This window comes from Megalobrama amblycephala, linkage group LG24 (genome assembly GCF_018812025.1).
Source record: "Megalobrama amblycephala isolate DHTTF-2021 linkage group LG24, ASM1881202v1, whole genome shotgun sequence".
Classification (NCBI taxonomy): domain Eukaryota; kingdom Metazoa; phylum Chordata; class Actinopteri; order Cypriniformes; family Xenocyprididae; genus Megalobrama; species Megalobrama amblycephala.
Window position 1 is genome coordinate 32742528 of NC_063067.1, and position 13006 is coordinate 32755533.

General features: G+C 36.5%; 1 protein-coding gene across 2 annotated transcripts in view; it reads right to left on the reverse strand.

Moving 5' to 3' along the window:
- Positions 1–13006, reverse strand: part of phactr3a (phosphatase and actin regulator 3a) — a 50602-nt gene that overhangs the window by 34975 nt on the left and 2621 nt on the right. The window contains exon 2 of one of the 2 annotated variants that reach the window (XM_048178891.1): positions 10970–11046. The exons of the other annotated variant lie outside the window; for it this stretch is intronic. The gene's annotated coding sequence lies outside the window, so the exon portion shown is untranslated. The remainder of the gene's footprint in view (positions 1–10969; positions 11047–13006) is intronic. 2 annotated transcript variants of the gene reach the window in all.

The window sequence follows — 13006 nt, forward strand, 5'->3', positions numbered from 1 at the left end:
TTGTTTGTGGGCAGCCAATGAAGACCGTAGGATGGCATTAAGCCAATTTATTACAAACATACATGTTTGAGCAGGAAAGTAAGAATGGAATTACTGACAACTCGTTTCAGGCAGTTTAGATACGATTCTTTCTTTTAGGAGAAAAAAACGTGCACTTTGCAGACCTTTTACATTCACAAACAGCTATATTACACACTACATGAAAGTTAATATCCAAAAAAGCATAATAGGGGCACTTTAAAACAAAATCTCTAGCATATTGATGTCTCAAATTATCATAATATTAGCAGGGCTGCAAACTTTTGTGGGGCATTGACACCATTGATTCATTGTGATTCGATTTCGAATTAATATTGATTCATTTGGTTATATACATGGATATATAGTACATGGACTTTTCTCAAGGAAAAAATCTTTCTTAGTTAATGTTGTAAAAAATATACAGGGAACCCTGTCAGCTATTATTATTAAAAGGTTAATTATGAAACGGTTAGTTCCTGTCCTTGATTCTGATTGGTCAATAACTGTGTTTTATTCACGATAAAACACGACCACAACAATTCTGTGTATCACTACACAACACCCTTAGCAACCACTCTTAGCAACATAAACTGTTTGTTCTCAATTGATAGTGTTCATTGAAGTTTACTGTATTATGTTGAAGAGTATTGTGAGAAAGAGATCGAGTGAGCGAGTTTATTACCTGCATTCAGATTTAGCATTTTCCTTCAGGTCAGTCCTATGTTCATTATAAAAAATCTGTTTAAATGATGTACTATCTTGTCCTTTTAACAGTTAAGGGGTTTTCCCATGACTGACAGCGCTAGTCAAAGCATTTGTCAGGTGCGTCTTGTTCCGTGTTCACAACAATTCAGTCTTTTCAATATAAAAGTTTTCACTACTGACTGACACACTCATAAAGACAGTCTTTGCCACCATCTAATGGTGTAATAATGTAACTTCTGTTGCTGTTCAGGGTCAGGGACTATTTTTTCTGTTGGAAGGAAGGCTTTTAGTGATTTTACTTCATGACAGTTGCATTAATACATATTTTTGGCTTTGGCTTCGCGCTATGCCTAACAATGCCCTTCAGCCATGACTACGCGATACAGCACAGCCTCTTGTACCTTATTGCTTATTTAACAACTGATTTGTATACAATTGAATATAAGGCTGTTTTTATAATAATAACATTATCATAATAATTTTTTGATGCCATTAAAGTAAAAATAAGGTGAATATATAATATATTGCCTATTTTAGGCAATACTCCTCATTTTGAATTTTTATTGCTAACTATACAGTTTATGGACATTGAATGGCTTTTCTGAGGTAACATTATGCAACATTTCAGAAAGTTGTAGACCTACTGGATTTTTCAACATACCCTCTGTCCATTCATGTTTCTTTTTTTTTTTTTCTTTCTGTAACTAGTAGTAAAATGGAAGAGACAATTGCTACAAACTGTCACAAGCCAAAACGGTATTTATTATTTGAATTTCATGATAAAACTTAAAACTTTTGAAAGCTGAGACTTTGTTTCATATAAAAAAGCCAGGTTGCTCTGTCTTGTCCATCAGTGCATTGTCCATGTCCTCTTTGCTCCGCAATGTTTTTTTCACTGCATAAGAATATGGATGTGGCGTGAGAGCGTGAGAACAGTGTCAATTGTGTGATTCACGCTATATGTCGTATATGCTGAAAATGCTTGCATACGTCAAGCTAATCACAGAATGACACGTTGATAACCGCATCACAAATGCGTTTGAGAGACACTTCTGACTCTGATGTGGGCGTGTAATGGTTCAGAATAGAAATATTCTGTAATGTTCGTAGTGAGTATTGGCAAACATATATATTTGCTCTTTAAAGATCCTCATTGACTCTCTGGTGAGTCACTTGAAGTCATGTTCATCCTTCTGTGTCTCTTCATTGTTTTTTTTCCCACCTCCCCTCCCCTGTTTCCCCTTCACTCACTCCCACTCAGTCTCTCTCTTTCTCTATCCTTCCCCTGACTCCATCCTATATTGCCTTTAAACTGCATTACAGTCATGGTTTCACTTACCGTTCAAAACAAACAGACACTAAGGTAACTTCATCTCATCAGGCAGCTCTGAAATTCATTGAATCGCAAACAGCACAATAAACTCAGGCTCAGCTGAGCGACGCCATCCATCCAAGGCAGCTCCGCTCAAGCTTATGAATGAGAAATGAGCTTCTGAAATATTTTAGATGGTTCAGGTATGCTGAGACTGAGACCTGCTCTTTCCAACAGCATTGCATTCAATATTAACTACATTTCCTCTCTCAACTGCTCAGAAGAGCCAAGATACCCAGATGTGTTGACGCTGCAGTACAGCGAATAGAATTTGAACTCCTATTCATTCTCTCTAATGGCCTCCCATAGGAAAGAAAAATCTCTTTTCATTCAAAAGTTGGGGGTCGGTAAGATACTTTAATGTTTTTGAAAGAAGTCTCTTATGTTTGCCAAGGCTTTATTTATTTGATACAGTAAAAGTATGGTAAAGCTCAATTTTCAGCATCATTACTCCAGTCTTCAGTGTCACATGATCCTTCAGAAATCATTCTAATATGATGATTTGATGCTCAAGAAACATTTCTGATTATTATCAATGTTGAAAATAGTTGTGGTGAGTTAAGCTTAATATTTGTATGGAAACCCTGATTCATTTTTTTAGGATTCTTTGGTCAAAAGAACAGCATTTATTTGGAATAAAAATCTTTTATGACATTATAATGTTTTACTGTGAATTTTGATCAATTTAATGTATCATTGCTGAATAAAAGTATGAAAATTCTGTAGAAATAAAATGCTGAGACCAATTAATCTGAGCCATGCCATCCACATCATTTTTATGTCAATATTCTTTACGTCAATAATTTTATTTATTTATTTATTTGCCATTAATTCAGGAGAAACATTTGAGACAAAATTTACTTAAAGGTACAATATGTAATAATTCAGTTCGCTAGAAACCTATTCAAAACAAAGGCGTAGCTTGATGACGCCAAGTTTTAGAGCGGAATCTTGGGACATGTGGTCTTCACCTCAACGGACGATGCAAAAGAATAGAGATTGGACTCGGGAACTGTAGTATGAAGCAGAGCAGGAGCGAGTGTTGTGGAACTGAACGAGGAGCTGGAGCGATTGATCAACACACGCCTCACGAGCAGCGGGACTTTTATTATGACAGTCGCCGGCGCCGCTTCCGCTTTTCCGGTCATGAGTATGAGGTAACACAGCTCTGTTTATCATATTAGAGACATTTGAAAGTGTTGAAAATGATGTTATAACGTTACTCTGTGCGTTCGCTCGGCGGCTGCTGTGAGACACTGTTACACACTGCAGTAAGATAGATCGATTTTACAATATCATATTAAATGCTGGATGGCTTGTGTTGATAAATGACATGCAATTATTTTTAAAACATATTGTATGATGGAGAAAATGCTGTATTACTGTTACTAAAAATAAAGCTGCATCTGATTATGCTATGTTAGCTACTTCACAAAATAGTGTTTTTCTCTGAGGCATGGTAAAGCATGGTACTCGCAAAAAATCAAGAAAATTAGCTTTAAACAATAAGACTAAACGTGTTGAGCTATATAACAACAATTAGTTTTCTGTCTATAAATATATCAAAACAGTTGTTCCCTTGTCTATTAAAACATGTAATATATTAAAGCGTCTTTGGTGTTTCCATGGTTTCTACAAAATAAAACCGGAAGCCGAGGGTAACGTGGGTATGACGCCATTGACAGGCGACTCCTCACACGTCCCGGAGCCTTGGGTAAAATTGCAATTTTCTCACTGACCTAGTGGTTTTTGGATATTTTACTGCAAAAATATTACATATTGCACCTTTAATATGGTATGGTATATAACTGATAAATTTCCTGAGCTATGAAAGAATGATTTTTATTTTATTTAGTCATTTTATAGCAGATTAATTATATAGTAATTTATATGCAAGCAATAAGGTACGAGAAGCTGTGCTGTATCGTGAATAAGTCACGGCTGAAGGCCAGAAAAAATAGTCCCTGACCCTGAACAGCAACAGAAGTTACATTATTAAGCCATTAGATGGCGGCAAAGACTGTCTTTATGAGTGTGTCAGTCAGTAGCGAAGACTTTTATATTGAAAAGACTGAATTGTTGTGAACACTGAACAAGACGCAACTGACAAATGCTTTGACTAGCGCTGTCAGTCATGGGAAAACCCCTTAACTGTTAAAAGGACAAGATAATACATCGGACATTTAAACAGATTTTTTATTATGAACATAGGACTGACCTGAAGGAAAATGCTAAATCTGAATGCAGGTAATAAACTCACTCACTTGATCTCTTTCTCACAATACTCTTCTACATAATACAGTAAGCTTCAATGAACAATATCAGCTGAGAACAAACAGTTTATGTTGCTAAGAGTGGTTGCTAAGGGTGTTGTGTAGTGATACACAAAACCGTTGGGTGAAGCGGTCACAGCCGAGTTTTATCGTGAATAAAACACAGCTATTGACAAATCAGAATCAAGGACAGGAACTAACCGTTTTATAAATTATTATTATGCATGTTTTTATTGCTCTGTGATCTCTGCCTGTTTCTACCATCCTGGAAAAAGTTTATACTCATGAGAGTGAATCAGTGAAGCTAATTTCAAATTTGAGTGCCGCAGTAATCAAACCGTATGACTGAGACGTCTCTGTTTTGTGCAAACTCCAACAGTTCTCTTCCTCGCTTTCTCTTTCACTGTCATACACACAACTTCAAAAGTATTAAACTTTTTACTTCAGATATATACACAACTGAAAAGACAAACTGTCATACGCCTTATCTGCTCTGTGTTGTATCTCTGGGGAGGTCGCTGAGCTTGTTGTTGTGTTCAGTTTTCACGCCTGAGGAGAGCTGGGAGCGTTGAACTGCGCTTGACAAGGTCAGGTCTTGTCTCCTCTTGTACACTATGCTGTGCATATACCTTAGTTTGCATTGAGGAAAGACAATCTCAAGCTGGAATGACACCTAAGGATTTTTAAAGGCAGAAGCCACTGACATATCCATGAGGGTATATATAGCAACAATGTTGTTGTTACTTATTAGCATCTTTGCGAAGGCAACAACCACTATTACTGTTGTTCATACTTAGGGTTAGTGATTTAAAAACACCTTTAACTTAAGCATTGAACTTCAGCACATAACTGTCTCGCACATTTGAGCTACTGACATTCATTATGTGGTCTGTTGTGGAAAGTGTGATATTACTTTTCACATACATTGAAGGAGGCACAAAGCCACATATCAAGGGACCAAAATATCATAAAGAGGCAGGCTTTTTAGTTGCCAGCAAACCACAAGCAGGAACAACCTAGTAACTTTATAACAACATGTTCAAAACAACTCAAAAGACCTAGCAACAGCCTGGCAACCACCAACTTAGTGACTTATGCATGATAAGTACAACAAAATGTAAACGTGGTTATTTCTCATTCTTTGTCAAACTTATCCAGGATTTCGTGATTTTGAAATGGCAGCATTTAACTCTCATGCAATATATCAAAGGAAGAACAGAGCCTTGGCTTTCAAACAACAACAACAAAACGTTTTATTCTAACTTCATGCATTCTTTTTTTTCCAACACTTGAATGTGGGTAAGGGGCCATTCAAACAGAATGCGTTTTTGCTTTGAAAAATGTGAGACATGGGCAGTGGAATGGTTGGAAAAAGCAAGATCTCGAGAAGCGTTTTTCAAAGTTGAGCTTCTTTTAAATTGTGCGCCACATTTTTGAATGCGATGTCATGCACAAGATGCTGCAAAAGATACAAGCACAATGGTCAAACATGTCCATCTAGTGCATTTACATAGAAGAACAATGGAAAGGGGAATGGAAAAACACGTTCAGTGTGAATCTGCTCTAAGATTTTTTTGAACAAATAGCTGAGAAAATCACGTTTTTGCCAAAGACTACATCCAGATCGGCTTGCATAGATGGAGTAGATTGAGTTCATCAGCACATCCAAAGCTGCACAGTCCTTTACCTCTTCATTGGTTCGACATTTCATTCAGTTACATTTGGCAGTTTTGATTTATATGCTGTTCAATGTCTGATGATTCTGTAGTTTGCATTTGCATAAGCAATGCTTCTATCGCTTGTTTCTGCTTTTTCTTCACCTGTGTTTTGATCCGGAGATTCTGTACTATTTCAGAAGATGCGTAATAGAACCCCCTACCGTAACAGTGAAAACATGGATTGCTGGAAAATTAATTGTGACAGCTTGCATTTTTGTCTTATTTTCTACAGAGACATGCAGGAAAAAAAAATAGTAAGCCAAATCTAAAATTTACTTTTTCCCTGCATGTCTTGTGCGGGGCTTTCTCATTTTCTGAGGAAAAAAAAAATGTTAACCTGAGGGGAAAAGCAATATTAGCTAATCAAAAACCATAATTCAGAACCCAAACTAATTAATCAGGTTTTCAACTGTCCCACCGCTGTATTGCAGTGTAAAGTGAGCAAGGGTATTCAATTTAAGTGTTTAAGTGTTTAAAAGGAAAGAAAAGTTCTGATATGATGCAGCAAATATAAGCAACAAAGAGGGTAATATTTAATATTTCCATATGTGATCTCTCCAAACCATTAATTCACAACCTTCATGTCTACTGTCTATTTAACCTGTTTGCTTCCAAGCCATGTGAGAAACGCAGCTACACAAGTGATCCAACTGCAAAATATATGCGTTAAACACATGGGACGAATGAAAGTTTCAAGAGGTTTAATGATGCTATTAAACTATAATATATATATATATCATATCATATAGATCATTTGTCCTCATAATACCTTGATTTCACCACTGGATTAGATTTAAATAAGTACATTATTTTACTGTATATGCACTTTAAAAAAAAAAAAATGTAGAGCGAATGCAATCATTCATAATACTATTATAATTTTTTAAAAAAAATTGATATATGCAAATAAAATATTACAAGAATAGACAATGATAAAATTGTTCAATTGTAAAAATATAAAAATAATTATTTAAAACATTTAAAATGTACATTGTCACTGATTACTGTACTGTGATTCAGTGACAACATTCAAGCTTTTGCGTCCTAACACAATTCTACGGATCGCCTAAAGGGACATGGTGATGGGAAACATATGAGATTGGAGGAAAACAAACATTGTACTGTCAAGATATAATATCACGCAACTCGTACAAAGTTCTTGATGGATACTGGATAAGCAACAAAAAATACAACATAAAAATACATACAAGCAGTTATGACCAAGATCTGTCAACTAAAGTCTGAGCTTCTGCTTTCCTTGTACCTTCTACATTTAATCTAATACTCCCTGGAACATCTACTGAGGGTTCGTACTCTTAAAAGACAACTGCTCTTATTATCAGTAGTGACACACAAATGAAAGTAGCTTTAGTGAAACACTGATACTGCCTTTCAAGGAGAATCAGAAGAATTCCACCATCTTCTTAAGAAGACAATCACAGTCAGTCTAAAACAATAATGTTTTATGCAACTCCTACCAAAGAAGTGAAAGATGCATGAAAAGAAATATCAAGGACTTTCTGGGGAAGACCTTTTCATCAGACACTGTGTTTGGCAATACACACACCCTGGTGAACAAGCACTCGCACCAGCCTGCACAAGGGAAGCTGATGAGTCATAGTCGACCTCAGAAAGCGGCCTTTGCACGAACCCCGTGTAATGTTATGTGTTATGTATAGGGAACTTCAAAATATGGTTACATAGCTCAGTAAGAGAGAGAGACTGAGATTTTAAAAGTGAGCATAATTATGAGCAACCATGAAATCAAAATAGGCAAATCTTATTTTTTATGTAATATTTCAGTGTTTATTATAAATAATTTATCCGTGCATATCATTATTTTGTTAAATTCATATGCCCTCATAATCTTTAATCAAAATAACTTCTCCCTCTTGCAGTGACATCTCTTCTCTTCTCTAATAACGTGTTTACTGACACGAGGACGGGGCAACTTGTCACTCACATGAGATCCACCAATAGCAAACCACAAGCATCCAATCAATTCCCAATGGACAAAATCAAGTCCCTCCCTACATTTTTTCATGTTCGAGAAGACGTTTCACTCATATATGTCGCAATAGGGAAGAAAAGACCAACATCTGCATTTGTGTGCTGGACATAAAGCAAAGTGAAGAAGATCTGAGAAATTAAGACTCATATATAGATAAAGGTTTAAAAATCAGACTTTAGTCTCTTTATGTAATATATGAAGTATTATATAAAGTATTTCTCTCACACTCTGTCTTGCATATCCCAAAATGTTCACTTAATCACAGTTAAGCTTTCACCAAATTGGTTCATTTTCAACCCATTTTTCAGGGGCAAGAAGTTCACGCAAACTGAGAAGACACTTTTAATGTGTAAAGAGGTGTGAAGTGATGTGGTGAAAGGTGGTGCATCGTATCTAAATTTAACTTTTAATGAACTTGATGATAATCTTATGGGATAAATCAGATCTCAATCATGATTATAAATGTCATACTGTCCTGTTTTCCTGTTTAACCCTTGAAGCCTCCTTTGATATATTGGGCAGAGTTTATGCTAATAAGCTAGTTGCATAGACAAATCAGTCCTTTGATGCATGACCTCCACTAAAGTGCTCAGACTTTAAAAGTAAAATCAGGGTGTTACAATAAAAACATAAGTGATATCCATAATTCTTGCCATAAAGACTTTTCTCTGATATATATAATGATATAAACTGACATATACAATCAAAATGTTTATAATATAATATAATATAATACTTTTATTCAGTAAGGATAAAATTGCTTCAAATAAATGTTCTTTTGAACTTTTTATTCTTCAAAGAAAAATATGTATCATGCTGTTTGCAACATTGATAATAATAAGACATATTTTTGAGCATCAAATCAGCATATCAGAATGATTTCTGAAGGATCGTGTGACACTGAAGACTGGGGTAATGATGCTGAAAATTCAGCTTTGCCATCACAGGAAGTTACTATAGAAGAAAATGATTAAATTTGTAAAAAAAAAAAATATTCGGTTTCACAGCGATTCTATAGAAGAACCATTTTTGGTTCCCCAAAGAACCTTTCAGGGCTTTCACACTGTAGTTATGGGAACTTAAAAAAACTAAGGCTGTGTTCAAAATCGCCCCCTATACCCTTAAATAAGGCACTATTTGGGGGGACAGCCATTTGTAGTGGTGTCTGAATCCATAGTGGATGGTATCGAGTGCACTCATTCAATCCCACAATGCACTGCAATAATGCATGTACAACTGATGTACGCTCAACCAGAGATGGGCTGCGTCCAAAATCGCATACTCTCTTGAGTAGGTACTTATTTTGAATAAGTAATTACTTCACGACTGCTAAAAAGTATGTTCTATATAGTATGAATGTGTGTAGTATGCATGTAATCCGGATGTACTACATCCGCCATGTTATCATGTGACCTACCAGGGTCATATTGTTTTTCACCAACTATATAGTAGGGAAGTATGCGATTTAAGATGCAGCCATGGTCTTATTATTGCCTTCAAGTGGCTTTGACCCATAATTCACTGTGAGAATTGCACGTTTAATGGATTTCCGGGTCTCGCCAGAAGATGGCGTCCGCAGCTGAATCATCCATCCATCCATTTCCCAAACCGCTGGTCCAATGTGGCAACAACGTAATATCATACAGGTATACATTCATTTTTAATTGATTATTAAATTGTTTAATTAAGGCTCATTTGCTAGTTTCCATGATAGAGTTCAAGGTAAATCTTTTCATTACTAGTGGAGCTGCCAGTTTGCTAAGTTTCAAATGATTATTAAACAGCAAGCACAAAGTATACAAAAGCGACAGCCCTTCCGGTGCACTCAGTCCGAATTCACTCGCTCGTTTTCATTCATTCCCTCAAGTGAACTATATTAGTGGACTAATAGGCAATAGTGAATGAGGGTATGAGGGGTGATTTCGGACACATCCTAAATGTACCTCTAGGGCCATTTTCCTGATTGCATTCGCATCGCCAGTAGGAACTCTGAGGTGCCATAAGCCGACCAACAGCAACGTCATTTAAGAGCAACTTTCAACAACTGTAAGATGAGGATGCCGTGACCGGTTGAGTAGTGCCTGGACTTTGGCGTTGGTCCATCTATCACTGTATATGTAAACTGTGCGTTTAAATGACTTTCTAAAAATGGCGGATTCTGGTGTTTCGTACAGCAGACGTTCAGCCAATCAACGTACACTTTCATCATTGGTAGTTCATATTGTGCTGGGTTAGACCCTACTCTGAAGCAGGAGCTACTTTAGTCCCCCCAAAAGGCGTTCCTAGAACTGAAATGGTTCCCAGTTCCCGCAGAGTGAACACGGCCAAAAAGCGGGTACTTCTGCCAATAGTTAGCTATAGGAACTATGAAAACGTTCCTCTGGTGCTAAAGCCCCTAGAGATCAATTCTAAAAAGAAGCATTTTTTAGTGTGCAAAAGAACATTCTATTAATCTACAGAGCCTTTTTACACTATAAACAACCTTTTGTGGAAAGGAAAGGTTCCATGGATGTTAAAGTTTCTTCATGGAACCATTAATGGCAATAAAGAACGTTTATTTTTAAGAGTGTGGAATGATGAAATGCAACGACAGATATTCTTATTAAGAAGGAAAGTGCTAAAACAGCATCATCACAAACAGAAGTGTTAACAGGCATCTGTGAGTGGTGTGAACTTCCACATTGTTAAATCGTGATGCAGCAGTCTTCTCCAGGCATGATGTGCATTACAGCAAAAGGCCACATATCATTCAGACATTTAATTAATGAATGTTGTGCTCAGGAACAGAATAATGCATCACCCACAGTACCAACCACCAGAACTAGTCGACGAGTACCAGAAAAGCACTAGTAAAGCATGCCAAACTCACTCGATTACTCCCTCTCTCTATCTCGCTCTCTTACAGCTGGCATATCTTTCTTAGCTCCATCGGTCTTCCCTGTGCTCCTGTAATACAGACATTTTAATGCAAACGTAATTCATTAAATGCATTATTTTTAAGATAATCATTAAAGCGTCACTCAAAGCAGCCCTTTTTCTATATAACTGCTGAGCATCTGAACAATATTAATCTAGAAACGCATCTCCTCTGTATTTAAAGGCCTAAAAATACCTGCACTCAACAGTGAACAATCTCTTGTAAAAATGTGCTGCTCCCACACTGGCAGAGTGGAAGTACCTGCGTATGTCAAGTTACATCTGATTTTTTTTTCATCACTAAAAAGAGTAAGGTTAACTTGACTCTTGGTCTCATTGATTGGTAGCACAGCCATGATGAAACAGTGGTCCCTACAGAATAAACCAATAAACCTAAAGGTGACACTGTGGGGGATTGAAAGAAGTTGTCTTCATCGCAATTGATTTTAAGTTCAGATTGAAAAAGATCAACTGCTCTGTTCTCTTCATCTTTCCCAAGACAGGACAGGATTGCTTGGCCACTGTGCATTATTTCCAGTCCACAAAGACACTGGGCATCATGAATGTCTCAAATTTTTATATATATATATATATATATATATATATGCACACACACATACATGCATGCACGGCGCTGTAATGAGTAGGCAAAGTATATTTTAATCTATTGACAGCCCTAAAATATATACATATATATATATCTCAAATGTAAATTAATGTCCCAGTTACACTTAATTTTCCTGGTTAAATAAACATTACATACAAAAGAGAGACCGAATGCAATTTTATTTTGTATTATTACACTTACTATGTAATGTTCTATTAATGTTCATTTTTACATTACAAATAAATATTTAATGCACGAACCGATCATATCCAATCATAACCGATCATATCCAATCATTGCGCGATGGAGGCATTGCCTCCTCTCACGTGACTTTCCCCCATTCATTCATTCTCAATTACCCCCCACTAAACCCAATGCACCCACTATAACTTCACCTGCGGGAGTCACTGTTGGACAGTGTTACTTTATAAAAACTAGTGACTTTTACACTTTTTAATGTCATATTTTGTAATATCTGCATTGTTTTATTTTTGTAATATCGATTATCGATATTATCGACCTGAAGAGTTCAGATCAGGGGCTTTCCTCTGAGGAGGCAAGGAAGGTTGTGTCGTCTCAAAAAAACTGGATGAGAAAATGCTGTCCTAAATCGTGTTTTGGAGGAGGTCTGGCTTTGGAAAGAGCTCTGAAGGAAGGGTGGGATCTTATGCTTTCAAAGCTAGCTTGGTATTGCTAGCCTCTCTGAAATTGCTTACCCTACCTTTAATACACAGAAAGAGATTAGTTTATTCAACAGAAACTCAAAATATTATGTTATCTGAACAACATGATAACAAATAATGGAAATAATTCTTTACAGTGCAGTGCTAGACAGCACTCAGTCAATGCATTCATTTAAACTGCTTATCAGAGTGAATGACAGAAACAGAGAAACATCATGCAGTTATTTCGTTCTACTAAATAATGACCCAGCAGCTGATTGTGACAATTAATTAGCCTAAGGGGTCATTTACACTACACCGTTTTCAACTAAAAACAGAATATGTATGGCCATTTATTTACACAACAACTGAGTGTTGGGCGCCTGAAAATGCACACTTTTGAAAAAGGTTTCAGAGTGCAAGTTTTTGAAAATGATATGTTATAGTCTCTGTGTAAACTACAAAAACAGGAATTTGTGAAAACCGTGACGTCATGCGCATGTGTATTAGGCATATCTGTAGGCACGTAGTGTTTCTTTACAAAGTGACATCGCCAACTACTGGCCTGGCAGCAGAATGCAGCATTTTTAATTGTTTTCACGGATCCGCGTGAATGGGGATCGTTTTCACAACGTTGTCGTCTGCGCACGAAAAACACAAAGGAAAAACGTTTTCAATTTTACATTGTTGTTGTGTAAACATGCCCTCAGAGGGATCTGTT